This window comes from Loxodonta africana, chromosome 9, assembly GCF_030014295.1.
Source record: "Loxodonta africana isolate mLoxAfr1 chromosome 9, mLoxAfr1.hap2, whole genome shotgun sequence".
In the NCBI taxonomy this organism is placed as follows: domain Eukaryota; kingdom Metazoa; phylum Chordata; class Mammalia; order Proboscidea; family Elephantidae; genus Loxodonta; species Loxodonta africana.
This window is the reverse complement of record NC_087350.1, coordinates 6,596,827-6,615,222: the sequence shown is the minus strand read 5'-3', so window position 1 is coordinate 6,615,222 and position 18,396 is coordinate 6,596,827. Positions and strand designations below refer to the sequence as shown.

General features: G+C 48.8%; 1 pseudogene; it reads left to right on the top strand.

The window, feature by feature from the left end:
• The window catches only part of LOC100662239 (anomalous homeobox protein-like), a 258,113-nt pseudogene extending 240,088 nt beyond the window's left edge, over nucleotides 1-18,025 (top strand).
• Nucleotides 18,026-18,396: the final 371 nt, after the last annotated feature.

Below are 18,396 nucleotides of genomic sequence, written 5' to 3'. Positions count from 1 at the left end.
GAAAATGTTCATGAGAGGCCTGAAGCACAGAGGATCTGAGTTGTGGCATCTTAGCCAAACTGTGTTAATGGAGGCGTTTAGGGTCCGTGTCCCATTAGAGCAGGAGCCTGGCCCTTGGGTGTAAGTGCTATAAACAATCTCAGTTTGGGGGTTGCAGGAGTGAGAGGTGGTGTTCCAGTTAGGGTCCATCCACTTCCTCTGTTGGCCATCTCCTCTCCCTGTGGTTTGGTGATATATGAAAGTGTCTAAAGACAGGGGGGAATTGAAACATTCACATAGTACTGCAATGCGTGAGTTGATACTCCCAGGTACAGGCACGATCTGGCTGAGGTTTGTTATTGGGAGGAAGAAAAATCCTGGTGAGGTGGCCCCTACAGGTCTCTCAAGGCAGACCCAAAAGTTACTCACATTGTGTTATGCTCATACCCTATGGCTTCTGATAGTTGTATCACGGTGTTAAGGTGAGTTTCATCAAAGCTGAGGAAGGCTGCGACTGAGAAAAGGAGAGGCCTTAAGCACATGCTTTAACACCAAGGGATGTATCTAGACCCTGAAAACAGGATTTGGCAAGAAAGGATTAATATAAAAAAGATAAGAAGAACAAGGACTAAAGTGACTCCTAACATAGAAGTCACTCTACCATTGGGGTTACTCATCTGTCAGATGGGGCGGCCTTCCTGAAGAGAAACTTCAGATCTTCACGTGGTTCACAGGTATATTCAGTAGGTTTGGCCTCCATCTGGTGTTCCTGGAAGGAATAAAGTTTTATTCTGGAATGGTGTACCCAAGGTCTCACCCCTTGCAGTTTCACCGCTGTGGGAGTGGCCAGGACCACTTGGTATGGGCCAGTCCATTTTTCCTGTAGCTGGTCTTCAGGGAACTCTTCCTTCCAAACTGTTAATAGGACTAGATCTCCAGGTTTTATTTTTGAGTTTTCCTTTGGTTGAGATGAGGGAGCAAGTTGTATCTGATTCCCATAATGTCTAATTGACTCTTGGACCTCTCCTAAATTAGATATTTAAGGGCATAATTAATCTCTGGGCCTACTAACAAATCTCTAGTTAAGAAGAGTCTTCCATATAACATCTCAAAAGGGCTTAGTTTTAACTTTCCTCTAGAAGCCACCCTAATCCTCAAGAGGGCAATGGAGAGTAGCTTAATCTGGGGCTCTTGGGTTTCTTGCTACAGTTTGGCAAAGGTCCTTTTCAAGATCTAGTTCATTCATTCTACCTTCCCTGAGAACTTGAGGATGCCAGGCTGAGTGTAGTCTGAACGATATCCCCAAGGTCTTCTTAAGTCCCTGCATGACTTTGGCTATGAACACAGGTCCATTATCACTCTGCAGGATTGGGCCACCCCAAACCAGGGTACTATCTCTTTAAGTAAGCTTTTGCATACCTCTGCAGCCCTTTCTGTTCTTGCAAGGAAGGCCTCAACCCAGCTGGCAAAAATATCTACAAAGACTAAGAGATATTGATATCCTTCTTTAGGAGGCATTACAGTAAAGCCTAACTGCCAGTGTTCTCCCGGGTACAATCCTCGATGCTGGACCGGTCTGGTTAAAAGAAGTAGCTTCAGGCGGCTTCGGGGATTATCGTGCAGGCAAGTTTCACAACTTTCTACCACTTCTTTGATAGCTTTCTTTAGATGTTGGGCCCTCACTAGCCTTTTCATGAGCAAGTACAAGGCCTCTTGTCCATAGCGGGTGGACGTGTGGAAAGCTTTGACAATTTTCCACAACATAGATTCAGGGACAATTATTTTACTTGTGTGGTCTACCAGCCACCCGTCAATTGTCTGAGAGCAACCAATCTGGGTCCAGCCCAGTGCCGTCAAATCTGGGTAGCCTCTCTCTTTTCTGTTTCTGAGTACGAAGGTCTATCAGGCAGGAGCTGAGGTGTTGGGAGTAATCCACACACTTTGGGGAAGGGGCCATTCCGGGCCGCTTGCTTGGTAGCCGCATCTGCTCTATTGTCTCCCTGAACCAAGGTTGAGCCTCCCTGCTGGTGCCCTCTACAGTGCATAACAGCCACTCCCTTGGGCAAATGTACAGCCTCTAGCAGTTCTAAGATTAAGTCTCTGTTTTATGGGGGAGTTTCCAGCAGTTACCATTCCCCTCTCTTTCCAGATTGCAGCATGGCCATGCAAAACTGTGTGAGAGTATTTTGAATCAGTATATAAATTTATACTCTTTCCTGTGGCTAGCCGAAGGGCTCAGATTAGGGTGATCTATTCTGCTTTTTGGGCTGATGTCCTGGTGTTAACGCTACCGATTCGATAGTACATGAATGTCATGGATTGAATTATGTTCCCCCCAAAATATGTGTCAACTTGGTTAGGCCATGGTTCCCAGTATTGTGTGATATCCTCCATTTTGTGATTGTAATTTTTTGTTGAGAGGATTAGGGTGGGATTGTAACACTGCCCTTATTCAGGTCACCTCCCTGATCCAAGGTAAAGGGAGTTTCCCTGGAGTGTAGCCTGCATCACCTTTTATCTCTCAAGAGATAAAAGGAAAGGGAAGCAAGCAGAGAGTTGGGGACCTCATAACACCAAGAAAGCAGCACCGGGAGCAGAGCACATCCTTTGGACTGGGGGTCCCTGCACCTGAGAAACTCCTTGACCAGGGGAAGATTAAGGACAGAGATCTACCTCTAGAGCTGACACAGAGAGAGAGCTGTCCCCTGGCGCTGAAACCCCGAATTTAGACTTTCAGCCTACTTTACTCTGATGAAATAGATTTTTCTTTGTTAAAGCCATCACTTGTGGTATTTCTGTTATGGCAGCACTAGATAACCAGGACAGTGTGACAAGCTTACAATAGCATATCCCTCCTTCCTGGTTCCATTTTGGACAAAGCTGCTCCCACCCATAAACCACTCTATATACAGGGCGTCCAAGGGCATATCTAATAAATCTCTTCTGCTTGAATAGACCAGATCTATAGTTTCTAAACAATCATGAGTTGATGCTGGGTCCGAGCCTTTAGGCATTAGGGTTGCTGGATTTAAAGTCTGACAGACCTTTAGGATAATGTTGGGAGAGTCCAGCAAAAATGGCTTGATACTGGGTTATTGGACCCCCTGATAGCCAGTAGTTGCCTTTTACTTGTAATACTGTCTGTACTTGATGGGGGGTGAGGACCTCAAGGGCATGGCCCAAGGTCAACTTAGCGGGCTCTTTCAGGAGGAGAGCAGTTGTTGTCACAGCCCTCAGACAGGCAGGCTACTCTTGGGGCGCTGCATCCAGTTGTTTTGAAAAGTAGGCAACTGGTCTATCAGTAGGTCCAAATTTTTGAGTAAGCACCCCCAGGGCCATACCTTTCTTTCATGCACATACAGCTTAAAGGGGTTTGTTAGGTATGTCAAGCCTAAAGTGGGGGCTTGTCCCAGTTCTGTCTTTAACTTTTTGAAAGCCTGGTCACACTCTGAGCTCCAGTCTATAGGCTCTCATTCCTCCCCTTTTAAAGCCTCATAAAGTGGCTTTGCTACAGTTCCAAAGTTGGGTATCCAAATTCCACAGAAGCCTACCATCCCTCAAAGTCCCCACAATTGTCTCTTTGTCTTGGGTATAGGGAGTGAAACTATGGCTTGTTTCCTTGTGGGAGCCAGTGACCAGATGCCTGGGGTTAGTATGAAGCCTTTAGAGATCTGAGCCTGCTTAGAGGAGACCTTATATCCTCTTTCAGCTAAAAAATTCAGGACTAGTATGGCATTCTGGTCTGAGGCTTCTTTAGTCTCGATGGTGATCAAATAATCATCAACTGAGCAGGTGGACAGGTCACTCTGGGATATAGAGAAATGAATGGGTAAGGGTCTGTGTACCTACCTCACACTCAAGAGGAAAGGTGAAAGGTTTTAAACTTAGCTTACCATTGACTCCAGAAATAGTGCAGTCATAGTCGGACAGGGGACCAGGGTTCGAGGTCAGGACAGAGTAAGCCACTCCCGTATTGAGCAAAAACTCGGTTTTCCTAACTGCCACATCAAGGGTAACCCAAGGCTGTGCAGAAGTGATGAGAATGGGCTTCTCAGGAGAAGTGCAGTCCTTCAGGCCCCATCAGTCAGACAGCTCAGCTTTGTCCATGGAGAAGATTGGCCAGGAGAGGGGGCAACTATCGGGGATCGTCTGCTGAGCATCCCTTTCTGGGGTGCTCAGGACAATCAGCCTTCCAGTGCCCCTTCTTTTTGCAGTAGGCACATTGATTAGGCCCCAGCTTTGCTGGCTGCCATCCTCTGGGCTTCGGTGGTCCCAGTCTTCTTGAGCCCAAGGGCTTACCCTGAAGTAGCCTCCTTGCATTATTGCAGCCAACAACTGGGCCTTTTGGTCAGCTTGCCTGTCTTTCTTGGCTTTCTCTGCCCTGTCTCAGTTATTAAAGTCCTCCTCTGTCAAGCATGCTAGGGGAGTCTGTGGTCCTACCTCTAACTTTTGCAGCTTTCTTCTGATATCAGGAGCTGACTGGGTAATGAAGTGCATTGCCAATAAGGTCTGGCCTTCTTGTGACACTGGGTCAGTATTAGTGAGCTTTTCAGGGCCTCTGTTAGGTGGCTGAGGAAAATAGCAGGATTCTCTTTCCCTTAGATTATCTCTTTAAACTTATCATAGTTCATTGGCTTTACTACACATCTCTTCATCCCACTCAGTATGCTAGTTATCAAATGCTGCGTTCTTGCCTTGTCTACAGCATCTTCATAGTCCCAAAAGGGATCCACATTTGGGACAGCTTCTTCTCCTGCTCTGAATACCTGGTTGTTGGGGTTGGCTGCTACCAGCCCTAGCTTTAGTTAATATTCTTATCTTTTCATCTGGGGTACAACAGTTAGTCAGGATTACCCTAACATCCTGCCAAGTTAAGTCAAAAGTGTGACTCAGTTTAAGGAACTCATCCTGAAATTTATCTGGGTCCTCAGAGAAGCTGTCAAACTTCTCTTTGCAAAGGCTCAAGTCAAAAACAAAGAAAGGCACAGGGACCCTAACAATGCCCCCTTCGCCACTCACTACCTGTTGGGGAGGGAGCAACTTTGTTCTGGATCTAACACCCATTGGTGACAGCTCTGGGCAGCAGGCAAGAGCCTCTTCTTAGTCTTCAGGGGCCTGTGAGGTCAAGTGTGGAGGATTATAGGGAGGAGGGTCAGGTCCCTGTATACCAGGAGGTAAGTCAGTTGGGTCTTCTGGGCTAGCCACTGCAGGCAGGGCATTTGAAACTGTGGTGCTGCAACAGGCAGGCTGGGAGTTGTAGGGTGCCACGGTGGGGTTTGCAGAACAAGATTGTCCAGGATATCAGGGTCCCCCGACCCTAAAACAAAGATGGTATAAGGGTCTCTCCCTCTGTGACATTTTTCCTTACATTTCTTTCACAGCTCTGGATTCTGATATAAATTCATGAAAGCTTGGACATACAGGATCTCATCCCATTTCTTCTCTCTTTTGGAAAAGAGGTCTAATTGTAAAATGGTATTGAACCCTAAGGACCCATATTTGAGCCATTTCTCTTGGTCTGCCGGTGAATACTGGGGCCAGACAGTATTACAAAGGAAAATAAGTTTTTTCTTTTTCAGGGCATCTACTTGGAATTCAGACCAGTTCTGTAGGAGACAGTCTGGTGGGGAGTCTTTAGGTGTACTTCCCCAATTGTCCATCCTTTCCTTCTTTTCTCTGTAAAGTTTATCCCCAGTGAAGAGTGGCCCTGGACTGGGATGCCACCGTTAATTTTTGGCTGTCCTCAAAGTCCACTCCTTTCATGTTACTCTGTAGAACTCTCTCTCCCAAAACCCTTGAAAAGTCCTACAATTCCCACAATACACAGGTCTTCTAATGTTGGGGCCTGAAAGGGTGGGCCAGGGGAGAATCAGCTCCCCACACTGCCAGTTCTACAGAAGGAGATGAAATTAAGCCTCCCGTGAAAGGTGGCAATTGTCCCATAGACAAATAAAATAGAACACTTTGTGACACCCTTCGGGCAGGGGACTGGCATGCAAATGAACTACATGTGACACCACCAAACAAAAGACTTGAGGACAGAGAATTCCCAGGGAGCTGGGGACCAGTTAGTAGGGGGACAGCAAAGGGGGAAAGTGGAAAGGACAGTCAAATTTTTGAAGCCAAATAAAGTGTCACACAATGTGTTCAGACATCCACTTGGAGAAGAAAAAAGAGAAGAGAGACGACAAATGGCACCAAAATCTTACAAGAGAATAGAAAATCCAACAACTGGCAGGGAGGGGCTCTCATCTTGGGAGGTTCCTTTCTTAGGCCATAGGGATGGGGGCACCCATCCTGGGGTGATCAAGCCCCGGGACTGGACTGCAATCCGGTAAGCGCACCATCCTTCAGGTCAGGCAGAACGGCCGTATCAGAAACAGGAAACCCCAAAACCCATTGCCCTCAAGTCAATGCCGGCTCAGGAATGGGAAGAAGCAATAAAATGAAGTGAAAGTGGAAAGAGAGAGAATCGAAGACAGCCCCAAAGACCCAGAGGCCGGGCAGAGGATCAGAAAGGAATTCAGAAGGCAAAAATGTTCCTGTGTGTGGTTCCTCAAGAGATCAGGAATCCCACGTGAACTTACCATTCAGAGGAGACACTGAACTAAGAGGTACCAGCGGCCGCTCGTCACTGGTGGAAGGTTGGGCTCACTGAGATCCTGGTCGCTGAGAACCTGGGACAGAGAATGCCTGTCCTGGCGGAGTCTCCAAAAGTGTTACTGAGGGCGCCTTCCTCAGTTGAATCCAACTGGATTTGCACGGCCCGATAAGACTACTGAGGCACCCTGGAGTCACACAATAAAACTTATTTTGCCAGCAGCTGGCAAAAGGAGACAGTAAGGGCTAGAACCTTCAGAGAGGCTGTCTCTCTGATTTGCCTAAGAGCCAAGTATTTAAAGCTTTCAACAAGGAGGGGTCTTGATGTTAATTCACGAGGTTTGGGGGGGAAGGGCGGAGATTTCTGTGAAGGGGTTGGGTTATGCAAATGCAGGTGTGTGTGCAAGATTTCTTCAAGATGGAAGTCCTTTGGTTCCCCTTGACATAACTCATTACGGGATGTGATGCAGGCACACTGGTTCCCTTTGTCACATCGCCCCCTTCAGCAGGCATGGGATGATCAAACAGTGGTCACTCTTGCTTCTTTTGTACACATTCTGAACCTGAAGAGTCCTGCAAGATCTACATTAACAGTTTATTTGCAAAATCTTAGAACATTTCTGTTTTTTCCACCCCGCAGCCGGAACATTTTGCCCCACAGGGCCTGTGTGCGTTCTGTTCTAATCTCCAGGAGGTGGGTTATAATTGCACCAGTGCCAATAGGTCAGGTTGTTTATTCCAGTCTCTGTCCTGCTTGACTTTTTCCTGGCCTATGTGCTGGGGCAGGGGGGCAACTGGCCCTGCTCTAGCCTAGTCCTGTCTCCCTGTCTCAGTATGGCCCTGGCTTCCCAGGAAGCTGGGCAGGGCGGCTACAGGCCAGGAAATGTCTGTGATGTTAGTCAGGTGAAGCATCAGCCTAAGCAGTGAGTCTCTGTTTTAAATATGGGTGTGTGTACATATATTTACATTTGCATAAATTTCAAGAATTCAGAAAGTCTCTAGACCTTACTGGCCAGGATTTGGGGCATGCAGGCAGAGCAGTGTCGGTGATGGCAAGCCCTGGTGGCTCCTGGGTAGCAGAGTGGAATTCTGGGGTGCAGAGGGGTCAGTGCTTGGGCCCTGGGGCCAGCCTGTTGGTACCATCTTCCAGAGAATCTTGGAAGTAACCCTGTAAAGAGGGAGGGGGGCTCTTAGTGAGCCAAAGGGTGCAGACCTGACAGGGCATCTCTCCATCGCTGTGGAGGACAGATTTCATTTCTTGTAAAGTTGGTGGGTTAGGGCAACTTTTACTTCTTCATGTTTATCACTTTTCAAATAAGAATTGTTTTAAAAATGAATTGTTAAAACCAGAGAGAGCTAGCCCTGCTGCTTTAATTGGTGTCCTGGAGAATTTTATCTTAAGAATACGCAAAGAAATGCTCAGTTTGTCATGCATACACTCATTCAGTTTATTACAAAGTAGTCAGGGCAAGGCACACAAGTAAGAACTCAAGACATCATTTAGCATTGAAGAGCCAGAATTAACAACTACAATGTTAGTTTAAAAGTTAAAATGGTCTCTGAGAGGAGACTGGACTAGCTTTCCAGCTCAGAAAAGGTCCGTTGTAGCTAGGGTCTAGGGTCGGTTATGGAGAGCAGTGCCTCAGCAGGCTTCTCAGTCTTCAGACAGCGAGTCAGAGGAAACATTTACATCTGTCTTCCCTGCATATGAGCAGAAATCCGTGGGTTTATATACCTGTGTGCCCTCATGTTCAATTATATATAGTATGTTTTATTGTCAGTTAAGGGCAGTATAGTGTGGCATATTTATATTTTATTAATTTATAAATATTTGAATTATTGCCAGTTAGGGGATGACATATTTATGTTCTTCTTTACTACATAAAGCTTCAGGGCCAAGTTGATTGCTTAAAAATTGTGGTAATTGTTTAGTGACATATTTATGTTTTGTTAATTTATAGAGATTTTATTAATGTCATGTTCCATTATCACAGAGTGCAGGTGAACAGCCCAATTTAGGGAAGTTATATACAACCTACTTCATATATTTCTACTATGTTTTCAATGTTACAGTAGCTTTTTAATGACTTAGAATTAGTGGTTAATGAACATTCTAGAATATATGTTTCTATTTCTAAGTTCAGGAATTCTCTATTTCTAATATCATATTAGAAATGACTTCCACATGTAACAGCATTCATGGTAGTGACTTACACATATGTGTTTTAAGGACATTACAGAATCAGATATGATTTGGGAGCATGCAGAAAGCATACATAAGAGTTGTTCAGGCGCCAGGCTGCTGCCCTGGGTCAGCCCAGTGTCAAAGGGGTGCAGGAGGCCCTGGCATCACATGGCAAATGCTGGGGAGACCCTGGAGATGTGGCACAGCCCCCATCCACTGCACTAAAAGCAGGGGACCCAAAGCAGAGGAGCCCAGACGTCAGCCAGAGTTCACAACCCGAAGGGAAAACCTTCTTTTCCCCACCTCCATTCACTCACCCGGTGAGCTGATGTAAAAACATTCATTTATCAGATATTTTGTGAGCAGCAGCCCTGTGCCAGGCACTTAGGCAATTAATGAAAAAAGTGAAAGAGTCAAACCCAACCATGTCATGTCTTGAGAGTTAACACTCTTGTGAGTGGGACAAACGAGGAGTCAGTTCCAGGGCTTTGATCCCTTATCCAAAACCCTGAAAACCAAGAGAATCTTCTAACCTCATCTGGTGGCACATTGAGCCTGACCTTATTTGGCAGCAAACCCCGACCTGTGTTGGTGCAAAGCTATTTATGGTCTTTACTTATCCAGGAACTGTGACTGCTGTACTTTTGCTTCATAAATAAGAGTATGCCCGATTACAGAATGTGGCCCAGATCATGCTGGGGCGTTATCTCCCATCATTTCCCCAAATCTAAAAAATCTTCAATTCCAAAATCCATCTGGTCCAAAGAGTTTTCAATAAGGGATTGTGGCTTATTTCCCATCCCTTCCACAGTGGTTAAGAGCTATGGCAGTCGAGTCCACCAGACACTCCTTGGAAACCCAATTGGGACAGTTCTACTGTGCCCCATAGGGTCACTATCAGTCGGAGTTGATGTGATGGCAGCGGGTTTGGTTGGGTTTGTGTTTCACCTCATAATACAACGCCTGCACAGCTCACATTGAGTCCGCCTTCAGAAATGCCTCAGTTCCATCCTGTTCTTTCTGCGCAGTGTCCTCCTGGATGCTCTCTTATGCTCTCTCCTGACCCCTCCAGTCTGTTCTTCACACAGCAGCCAGAGGAGTTTTTTATAACTACAGATGGGACCCTGGCAGGTGCCCGCTGCATGGCTCTGGCCCCTGTGGCCACCCTGCCTGTTGTCCAGTCCTGTCTCCCCTGGTTTCCTCTGCAGTGGCTGTGTTGGGTTCCTACCTGTCCTAGATCTATGTGTTTGCCATCTCAAGACCTTTGTACGTACTCTTCCTTCTGCTGGGCCCTTTTTGTGTATGGTGCCCTCTGACCCTTCAGGATTCTGCCAAGTGTCACCGCCTCCTAGAGCCCTTCCCTAGGATTCCATCAAGGCAGACCCCTGTAATTCTCCAGTATCACCTGGCTAGCCACCGCAGCCTCTTCCCCTTTTGTCTGTGTATCTGGGTATCACATTTCCCCTCACTGCACTGCAAGCCCCATGAGGGAGGGGCAGCCTAGTCCTGACCACCCCAGGGATGACTGGCACAGAGTGTAGCAGTGTAGCACCTGGGGCTGCCACAGCTCAGCCAGTCTCTCCTCGGCAGGACTGTTGGGTACCGGTGGGAAGCTTGGAGCTGGTACAGCTCTGGAATGACATCCACTACATTCTGGCCATGAGGAGGCTGGGCGTGGCCATGCTGACCCTCGTGCAGAAGTTCCACTGCAGGGAGAGGTATGTTTATTCACGCAGGCCCTGTGGTACACCCCAGGTGGGGCCCAGACAACACAGAAGAGGGGAAATACGGCGGCACCAGTCAGATGGAGCACAACTGTAACACTGTGCTGGTGTGAGCGAGCACTTTACGCACTGCTGGGGTAGGCTGAGAGTGGTCAACCTTACCCTGAGTGGTGACCAGGGCTAGCCAGATTGGGGACATCATCCCCGTGCCTGCAGGGTAGGAGAAAGCAGTCTCCAGCACCACAGGGAGGCTGGCTGCAGGGAGGCAGGCTGAGTGCCCTGACCTTGCCCTCCTCCTCTGATCTCTCCCCAGGCCTTGCAAGCTGAGGGTGCCATGGGAGGGCTGCTCTAGGACAGACAGTCAGCACAGGCTGTGGGCCCCGGAGGGAGGCCTCAGGTAGGCAGGAGCTGCCCAGGCAGAGGGAGGGAGATGCGCAGAGCCTTCATCCACTAATGGGGATGCTTCAATAGAAGAAATTTTCATGGTGAAAGAGGGACTAAAGGCAGGAGATCATCCTCCAGTTGGGTCTGCCTGGGTAGCATTTGAGGCAGAGCAAAGACTGAGTGCCCAGCATGTCAGGATCTCAGTGAGAGTCTTTGGTGACAGGCGACAGAGTCCGGGAGGGGCCAGAAGGACATGTGGGAGGAGCTTAGGGACACACTGCAAGTGTGGGTGTTGTTGAGGGCTCCCAGGGTGACACTGTGGGCAAGGGGCAGTCGGAGAGCATGGGCCAGGAGTGCTGAGACACCCCACCAACCTGGAGACACACAAGTGTGCTCTCCAGGGGGCCATGGTGTGGGAGAGGGTTGGTCAGATAACCTCAGGCTCTTCCCCTGTGTCTGCCCATGGGGCTGGGGCACAACAAGTTCCCCACAGTCAGAAGCTCCTTCTGCGTGTCTTCATTTCTGTGGGGAGAGAAAAGCTTGTCTTCATCCCCAAACTGAGGACAGGGAGGCTCCGCCGGGAAGAGACCTGGGGTTGTCACTTCCTTGGAGGATAGGGCCTGGGTAGAGGTGAATTCAGGGGTCTTGTTCTGAAGCCTCCTCCTCCTGTCCTCGTCCAGGAACCTACCGCAGCCCTCCCTCTGTCCTGAGGGCCTAAGGAGCCGGAACTTCCTCAGGGAGGTTCGACAGAAGCTGCAAGACCTCGCCTCAGGCATGAGCACCAACTTCAACAAAGCCCAGCAGGTAAGAGGAAGCCGGCCCCACCTGTTGCCCTCAGACATCCTGAATGGCCCCCATCTGCCAGGGTAAGGGTAGACTGGGCTCCCTTTGACCTCGCCGGGGAGAGAGGGTCTTGTTGGCCTGCAGGGCAGGCCCTGCACTGTGGGGCTTGCTTCTCAATGGAGACCCACCCACACCAATCATGTGGCCATGGTGGGAGGACACAGTCTATTCTCCCTCAGGGGCGGCGCTCCCCTGGGGCTGCCCAAAGCTAGTGCTCAGCAGATACTCCTCTGGCCAGGACACAGGACCAGGTCCTGGAGGGATCAGGGCAGACTCGGGGCCCTTTCTCAGTAGGAATGATGGTTGGGGAGACCCCTGTGCCTCTTGGTGTGGAAGCAGGCACGGGGTTCTGTTGTCTCCGAAGGAGACACTGTCGTCAGAGACAAGCCTGTCGGAGGAGCAGGTCTACAACTGGTTTGCCAGTTATCGCCAGAAACAAAGAGCCCTCCTCCAGCATGTAGAACTGGCCTGGGGGACATCAGCACAAGGCTCTGATGTTTGGGGGAGGGGTCTGGAGCCCCTTTGTCCCTCAGGGGACCTCCAAGCAGACCCTTGGTGTGTGGACAGGTCTCAGTGGTCAAGTGAGTGGCCCAGCCTCTTGTGATATGAGGCAATGCTGGTCCCCCAGTTTCCCCCCACTCCCCACTGTGTCCCAGGGTCACTCTGGCCAGGCAGGGCAGCCCCTCAGCAGCGGTGGGGTTCACCCAGCGGTAAGAGCTAACAGTCAGGCTATAGGTGGGACATTTTTCATCAGGGAATGAGGTTGCTGAGGCTGATGCTGGGCACAGGCTTGGCTCAGGGGTTCGTCTGTGGCGCTGGGCCTGGCCATGGATTTGTAGCCACCATTGTGCACTGAGAGCTTACGGTGTGGCCAGGGGACGAGTTGACTGGTAACAGCATTAGGTGGCTGGAGAGAAGAGGTTGGCACCAGGGTTTGGGCTGTCCTGTGCCCTATGGAATACTGGGCAAAGAAGGACAAAGAGACAAAGGACATTGTGGTTAACTCTTACTTCCTAGGAAGCACAGCTAGAGCCTGAGGGAAGGAGGCCGTGGACTCAGGGCACCACCAAGCCTCCCCCATCTGACTGTGCTCTGCTGTACTCAGGACGTGAGGAAAAGGGCCCTCCACGGTTCCCAGAGACCACTCAAGGACTGTGGGCACCACTGCTCCCTGCCCTGGGCCTTACTGGAGACAAGGTTTTCTCAAAGCCACCAGCTCTCAGGTATTGAGACTCCACAGCTGCATGACCAGCTCACCTGTCTGGCCTCCTCCTCTTCCCCATGGGTAGGGGACATGGCCCCCTGACACTGGGGCCCAGGGTGATGAGAGCTGAGAGCAGAGATAGCCGTGGTCCTAGGTGTCAAGGGTCAGCAAAAGCAAGGGCTCATATTGGGGACAGTTGAGGCAGCATCCCCCCACCCTGAGCATGCTCCCTGGAGCCTGACTTCCTCTGTAGCCTAGAGAGTGAGGGAAACAGACTCAGAGACAAGGAAAAACATTGCCAGCCTGCCTCTGAAATACAACCCCATGGTCACTGTGGTCTGTTATTGCGTTTTGTGTTTTTTCAAAATGTCGTTGAGTAATTACCAACATTTTGTGGGGTCCTGCTATGTGCTACATGTTGTTCTAAGCAGTTTCCTTGAGCCTCAAGATTGTCCTGTGTTGAGGCAGTCCTGGTGTGAGAAGGTGCTGCACTCTCAGGGCTGCACCCCGCAGGGCTGGGCCAGGCCTGAGTCCCCACCTAACCATGATACCACACGCCCCTCTGTTTCTCCTTTACCATTTAACATTTTGATACCTGCTGCCTGGCTGGCATCCAGGCCAGCACCATCCAGGTGTCTGGCCTCGGGCAGGTTCTCATGGCCTTTCAGAGCTCAGTTTTCTTACCTGTTCAATGGGGATAATGACAAGACCTGCCATGTGGAGTTGCTGCAAAGAATATGTGGATTTAACAAAAGGCTCTGTCTTCTGTCTCAGACACCAGGAACATGCATTCTTTAAGTTATTATTCATCACTGCATGGTATTCCCTTAAGATCAGCCATCTTTTACTTACTGGGCTATAGGCACTGGCTGATCACACTGCATTTTCAATACTGTGGAACAGTGCTTCATTGCAGGTTGTGGTAAATAATACTACTACTATATTTGAGATCTCCAGAAATAGCGTTTATTAAGTGTCTCCATGGGCTGACATGTCAGAGCCTAACCACTGGTCCTTGAATCCACCATGTGCCACAAGGAGAACAGGGCCACAGTGTGATTTGTGATGTGCTCGGGCCCCATGGCTATCAGTGCCTGGGTTGAGTTGTGACCCAGATCCCCGGATTTGCTGGAATCTCTTTCCAAGCTCTGGCCTAGGGAGCCTCTGCCCACTGAGGGACAGTGTTTGCTGTGTTTGCAGGTCTCTACAGGGTGGTGAGATGCACCAGGAGGGTCCTGGCCAAGACCCTGCCACTTTCACCGCCGTATGCTCTTGCCCTGGCCTCTGCCCTCTGGCCTCTGGCAGCAACGTGCTGGACCTGTCCTGGGCTGCTGCAGGGTTGTGGTTGATGTCATTTGCACTGATGTCCTCCAGGGAAGCCTCTATCCAGGAGCAGCAGGTCCACAGCCAGATTCTAGGCTTCAGGATGCCCTGTCCAGACGCTGTCGTGACGGGTGGGTCTGCTCAGGACAGAGCCATTGTTTCCTGAACCTGACACTGGCACTGACTTGATCTTGTTTGAGGGGCAGCAGTGTGGCAAGGGAGCCCTGGTGGTGCAGTGGTTAAGCATTCGGCTGCTAACCAAAAGGTCGTCAATTTGAGTCCACCAGCTACTCCTTGTGGGGCAGTTATTCTCTGTCTTATGAAGTTGCTATGAATCAAAATTGACCTGATGGCAACGGGTTTGGTTTTTCTTTGGATGGTTAAATTAGCACTTAAACCTTACTTTCTCTACCTGAGAACACCTTCAAGGTTCTCCTGGGAAGAGGAAAGCAAAGGTAACCTCATATACCAAATAGTTATGAAGGTCCCTTCAGTCCAGGAAGATCCTGGACAGGTGGCCCCCGGGTTCAGGAGGTCACTGTGGTGGCGAACGTGGACAGAGTTGAGCTGACCTGTTGTTTTGTGCCTAAGATCAGGAGCACCTTCTGCTAGCTTTACAACCCAGTAGACTCAGGGAAGAAATGGACATAGATTCTCACCTTACTTCTCTCCTAAGCTTCTGTTGACCCAGCTCTGATCAAATCCATGGTAGCTTGTCTTTAGGAGTGAAAGATATTTTGAGATATCCTCTGCAACATTTTAAGTAGAGAAAAAGTCTAATGGGCAAGGTAAGCTGGTGACAGCTTAGTGTAAGTGAAATCTTAGTAAAAACCAAGGTAAAAGTTCAGTGAAAAGGGAAAAGGGCTGGGCCTCAGCCATTTTATGCACCAACTAGGAAAGAAAACAATGATTGTGTGGATTGCACATCCCTCACAGATTAGTGGGAAGGAGTTTGTGGCAGAGTCCCATGTGTGGTCACTGGGACTGGGGTCTGGTATGAGGTCACACCTGTGACAAAGCAAAATGTGAAGTCTGCAAAATTCAACCTTGTTTTGGTCTGCTGAAGCCAAGAATGACAGAGCTGGGGAAGGGCATTGAGATCTCTGGTTGTGACACTCTCTTTCTCAGAGAGGGGCACTGAGGCCCAAGCAGACGGAAAGCCTGGCTCATGCAGCCTGTAACCGGCAGTGCACCACATTACCTCCTATCTAACATGGGCCCTGCTCCTTCCTCCTGGAAGTGAGTTGTAGAATTTCTTTCCTACAGGATTCACTGACATGCCCAACAGGACCCTCCAGTGCAAGTATCTGGAGGAAGGTCCAGGTAAGAGCAGTGGGCTCACGGGGCTCTAGCCCCCACTGCTGCCTCCGGAATTCATCTTTCCCCAAAGGCAGTCCCTGCAGAGCCCCAAGGCTTGGGCAACGCTTTCCATGGGCCACAAAGTAGGGGAACGAAGTCCGGCAAGACTTGTGTGTGACTTGTAGACTCAACCACCTCAGACTGTGCAGATTGAACCTTTCTTTAGGGATGTCTAAAAATGAGAGCAATCTTCCCAGGCTGCTTCCTCTGTAAGAGAGTGGATTTCCCTCAAACAGAACACCCAGAAACATCCAAGTGGACTGAGGCACTATCCTCTGGCCTGTATTTGTGAGGCTTCTTGACTGGGATAAGCTCAGGGCTCACCTCTTTGCCAAGGCCACCCTAGGTCCCAGCAGCCTCTTCCTGTTGTTTTCTTTTCCCCAGATAAAGGGCTGTGGAAGTTTCTGAGTAGCAGCAAGATCCTTATTCTGTATTCCAAACCATGGTTTCAAAGGGGTCTGGCAGGGCCTGAAACAGCCTGGGAGAGGATTTGCTATTGATGTGGTGAATGCTGTAGACTGTCAGAAATGGAGGAAGAATAACCGAGCTGCAAGGGGTAGGAATACGTGTCTATTTTTATACCCGTTACAGACAATTTTGATTACTATAGCTTTATAGTATGCTGTGGAATCAGGAAGTGCGAGCATTCCTACTCCATCCTTCTTCTCTGAGACTGCTTTGGCTATTTGGGGCCCCTGTCAAAAAACCAAAACCCACTGCGGTCAAGTTGATTCCCACTTATACCAACTCTATATGACAGAGTAGAACTGCCCCACAGTTTCCAAGGAGCACCTGGCGGATTTGAACTGCTGACCTGTTGGTTAGCAGCTGTAGCATTTAACCACTTCACCACCAGGGTTTCCAGGACCCCTGTCAATTACAGAGGAATTTGAGGACTTTTTTTTTCATTTTGCAAAGAAAGCTTATGTAATTTTGACCATGATTGCATTGAATCTGGAGCTAGCTTTGGGTAATGTTGAGATCTTAACAATGTTAATTAAGTCTTCCAATCCATCAATTTCCATTTATTTCCCAAAACCAGAGATAAAACCCATTGCCATCAAGTCAATTCTGACTCATAGTGACTCTATAGGACAGAGTACAACTGCTCCACAGGGTTTGCGAGGAACAGCTGGTGGATTCGACTACTTTTAATCTCTTTCAGCAGTGTTTTGTAATTTTCATTATGTAAGTCTTTTACATCACTGCTTAAATTTATTTCCAGGTATTTTGTTGTTTTAGATGCTGTTGTAAATGGAATTTTCTTAATTTCATTTTCAGAATGCTCATTGCTGTTATATTGAAACCCACCTGATTTTTGTATGTGTATGTTTATACTTTTAAAAACACTGCCAACCATTGTCCAGAGTGGTTGCCATGGTTCCACTGCCTGCTGTCCCTCATCCTCACTCTGATCTGGTTGTGCCTTTGGCCTCTCATCTTCTTTCACACCCCAGGTCTGCTCCTTCCCTGGTATCTCTCCTGCCATCACATTTCTGCTGACAGGAGCCCTGCGCTGACACCCTGTCTAAAATTGTCTCTGGGAGCCCACTCTGCTCTAGGTTACACCACTCATCCCCTCCTAACACCTTCTATATCATTGTCTGCCTCTCTCCACCAAAACGGAGTGCCTGAGAGCAGGAAGTTTTGTTCCTGATGAATGTCAAACACCTGGAATGGTTCCTGATATGTAGAAAGCACTCCATATGTGTCACCTAATGGGTCTCTATTATCCCTCAGCTTTTCTTGTTACTTGAGACAAAGCCTGTCCTGACACCCTGTCCCTTTTTAGCCCTGAGAGCCTGCACAGGCCATGTCCTCCTTACCCCAACCTGCGTCCGCCCTGGAGCTGAGCCAGCCCCAGCCCTCCACCCAGGTGAGGCCTCCCTTCAGGCACCTTTGTTACCCTACTATCTTCTGTATCCCCAGTGCATGGCACAGAGGAGAGGCTCGGCTGCTGCCTTTGAAGTGAATCAGCCAGGCAAAGTCGAGCCAGATGGAAGAGGGGGCTTGTGGTTGGATGTTGCCAAAATGCGAGCTGTGAGGGGAGGCAGATATGGAGTGCCACGTTTACTACTCCTGAGCCCACGGCTCCAGAAGTGGGTGGTGTCCATGTAAGTTCAGAAAATTCTCTGGGTTGAAAAGGCAGAGCCCCAAAGCATGGCGGCAGAGTGTTTAATGTCGTGTTTGGTTTTCCAGGTAGAATGGTCTGATGGTCAGGCCTCCAATGATTCCCTCTGGGGAGCATGGATGCTCTTTGAGTATTCAGAGGGCAGCCTGGGCTGAGGTGCCTCTTGGGAGATGGTCAGCACCCCCGGAGGAACACATGTGGATTGTCTGTCTCTTCAAGACAACAAATTGAGGAATTTTATCGCCAAATACAAGAAGGAATTCCCAGAGTTCGTCAGCGGGAAGGCCACCTGAGAAACACGGAGGGCTTCTTGCCCACAGCTAATGTTTGAACATGTGGAGGCTGAGCTGGTCTGCGTTGACCTGAGGGTCACTTAAAGGTAATGTTGAGGTTAATGCTTGCTTTGGGTATGAAACCATAATTTAATAACATAGATGCTAAAAGATCAGAATTAGCTAGACTCCATTTGTGGAAAGAATAACAAATTGAAAATTTAGTGAGATTACTGGCACTAACTACTGCTTGGGACAATCTAACAAAGGAATTTTTGTGCCAAGTATCAATTTGAATTATGAACAGTGATAGAAAGATACCTGAGATAAGCTTCATAAAAAAAAAAAATTGTCCAAAAGAGATATATAAGTGATACTAAAAAAAAAAAAAA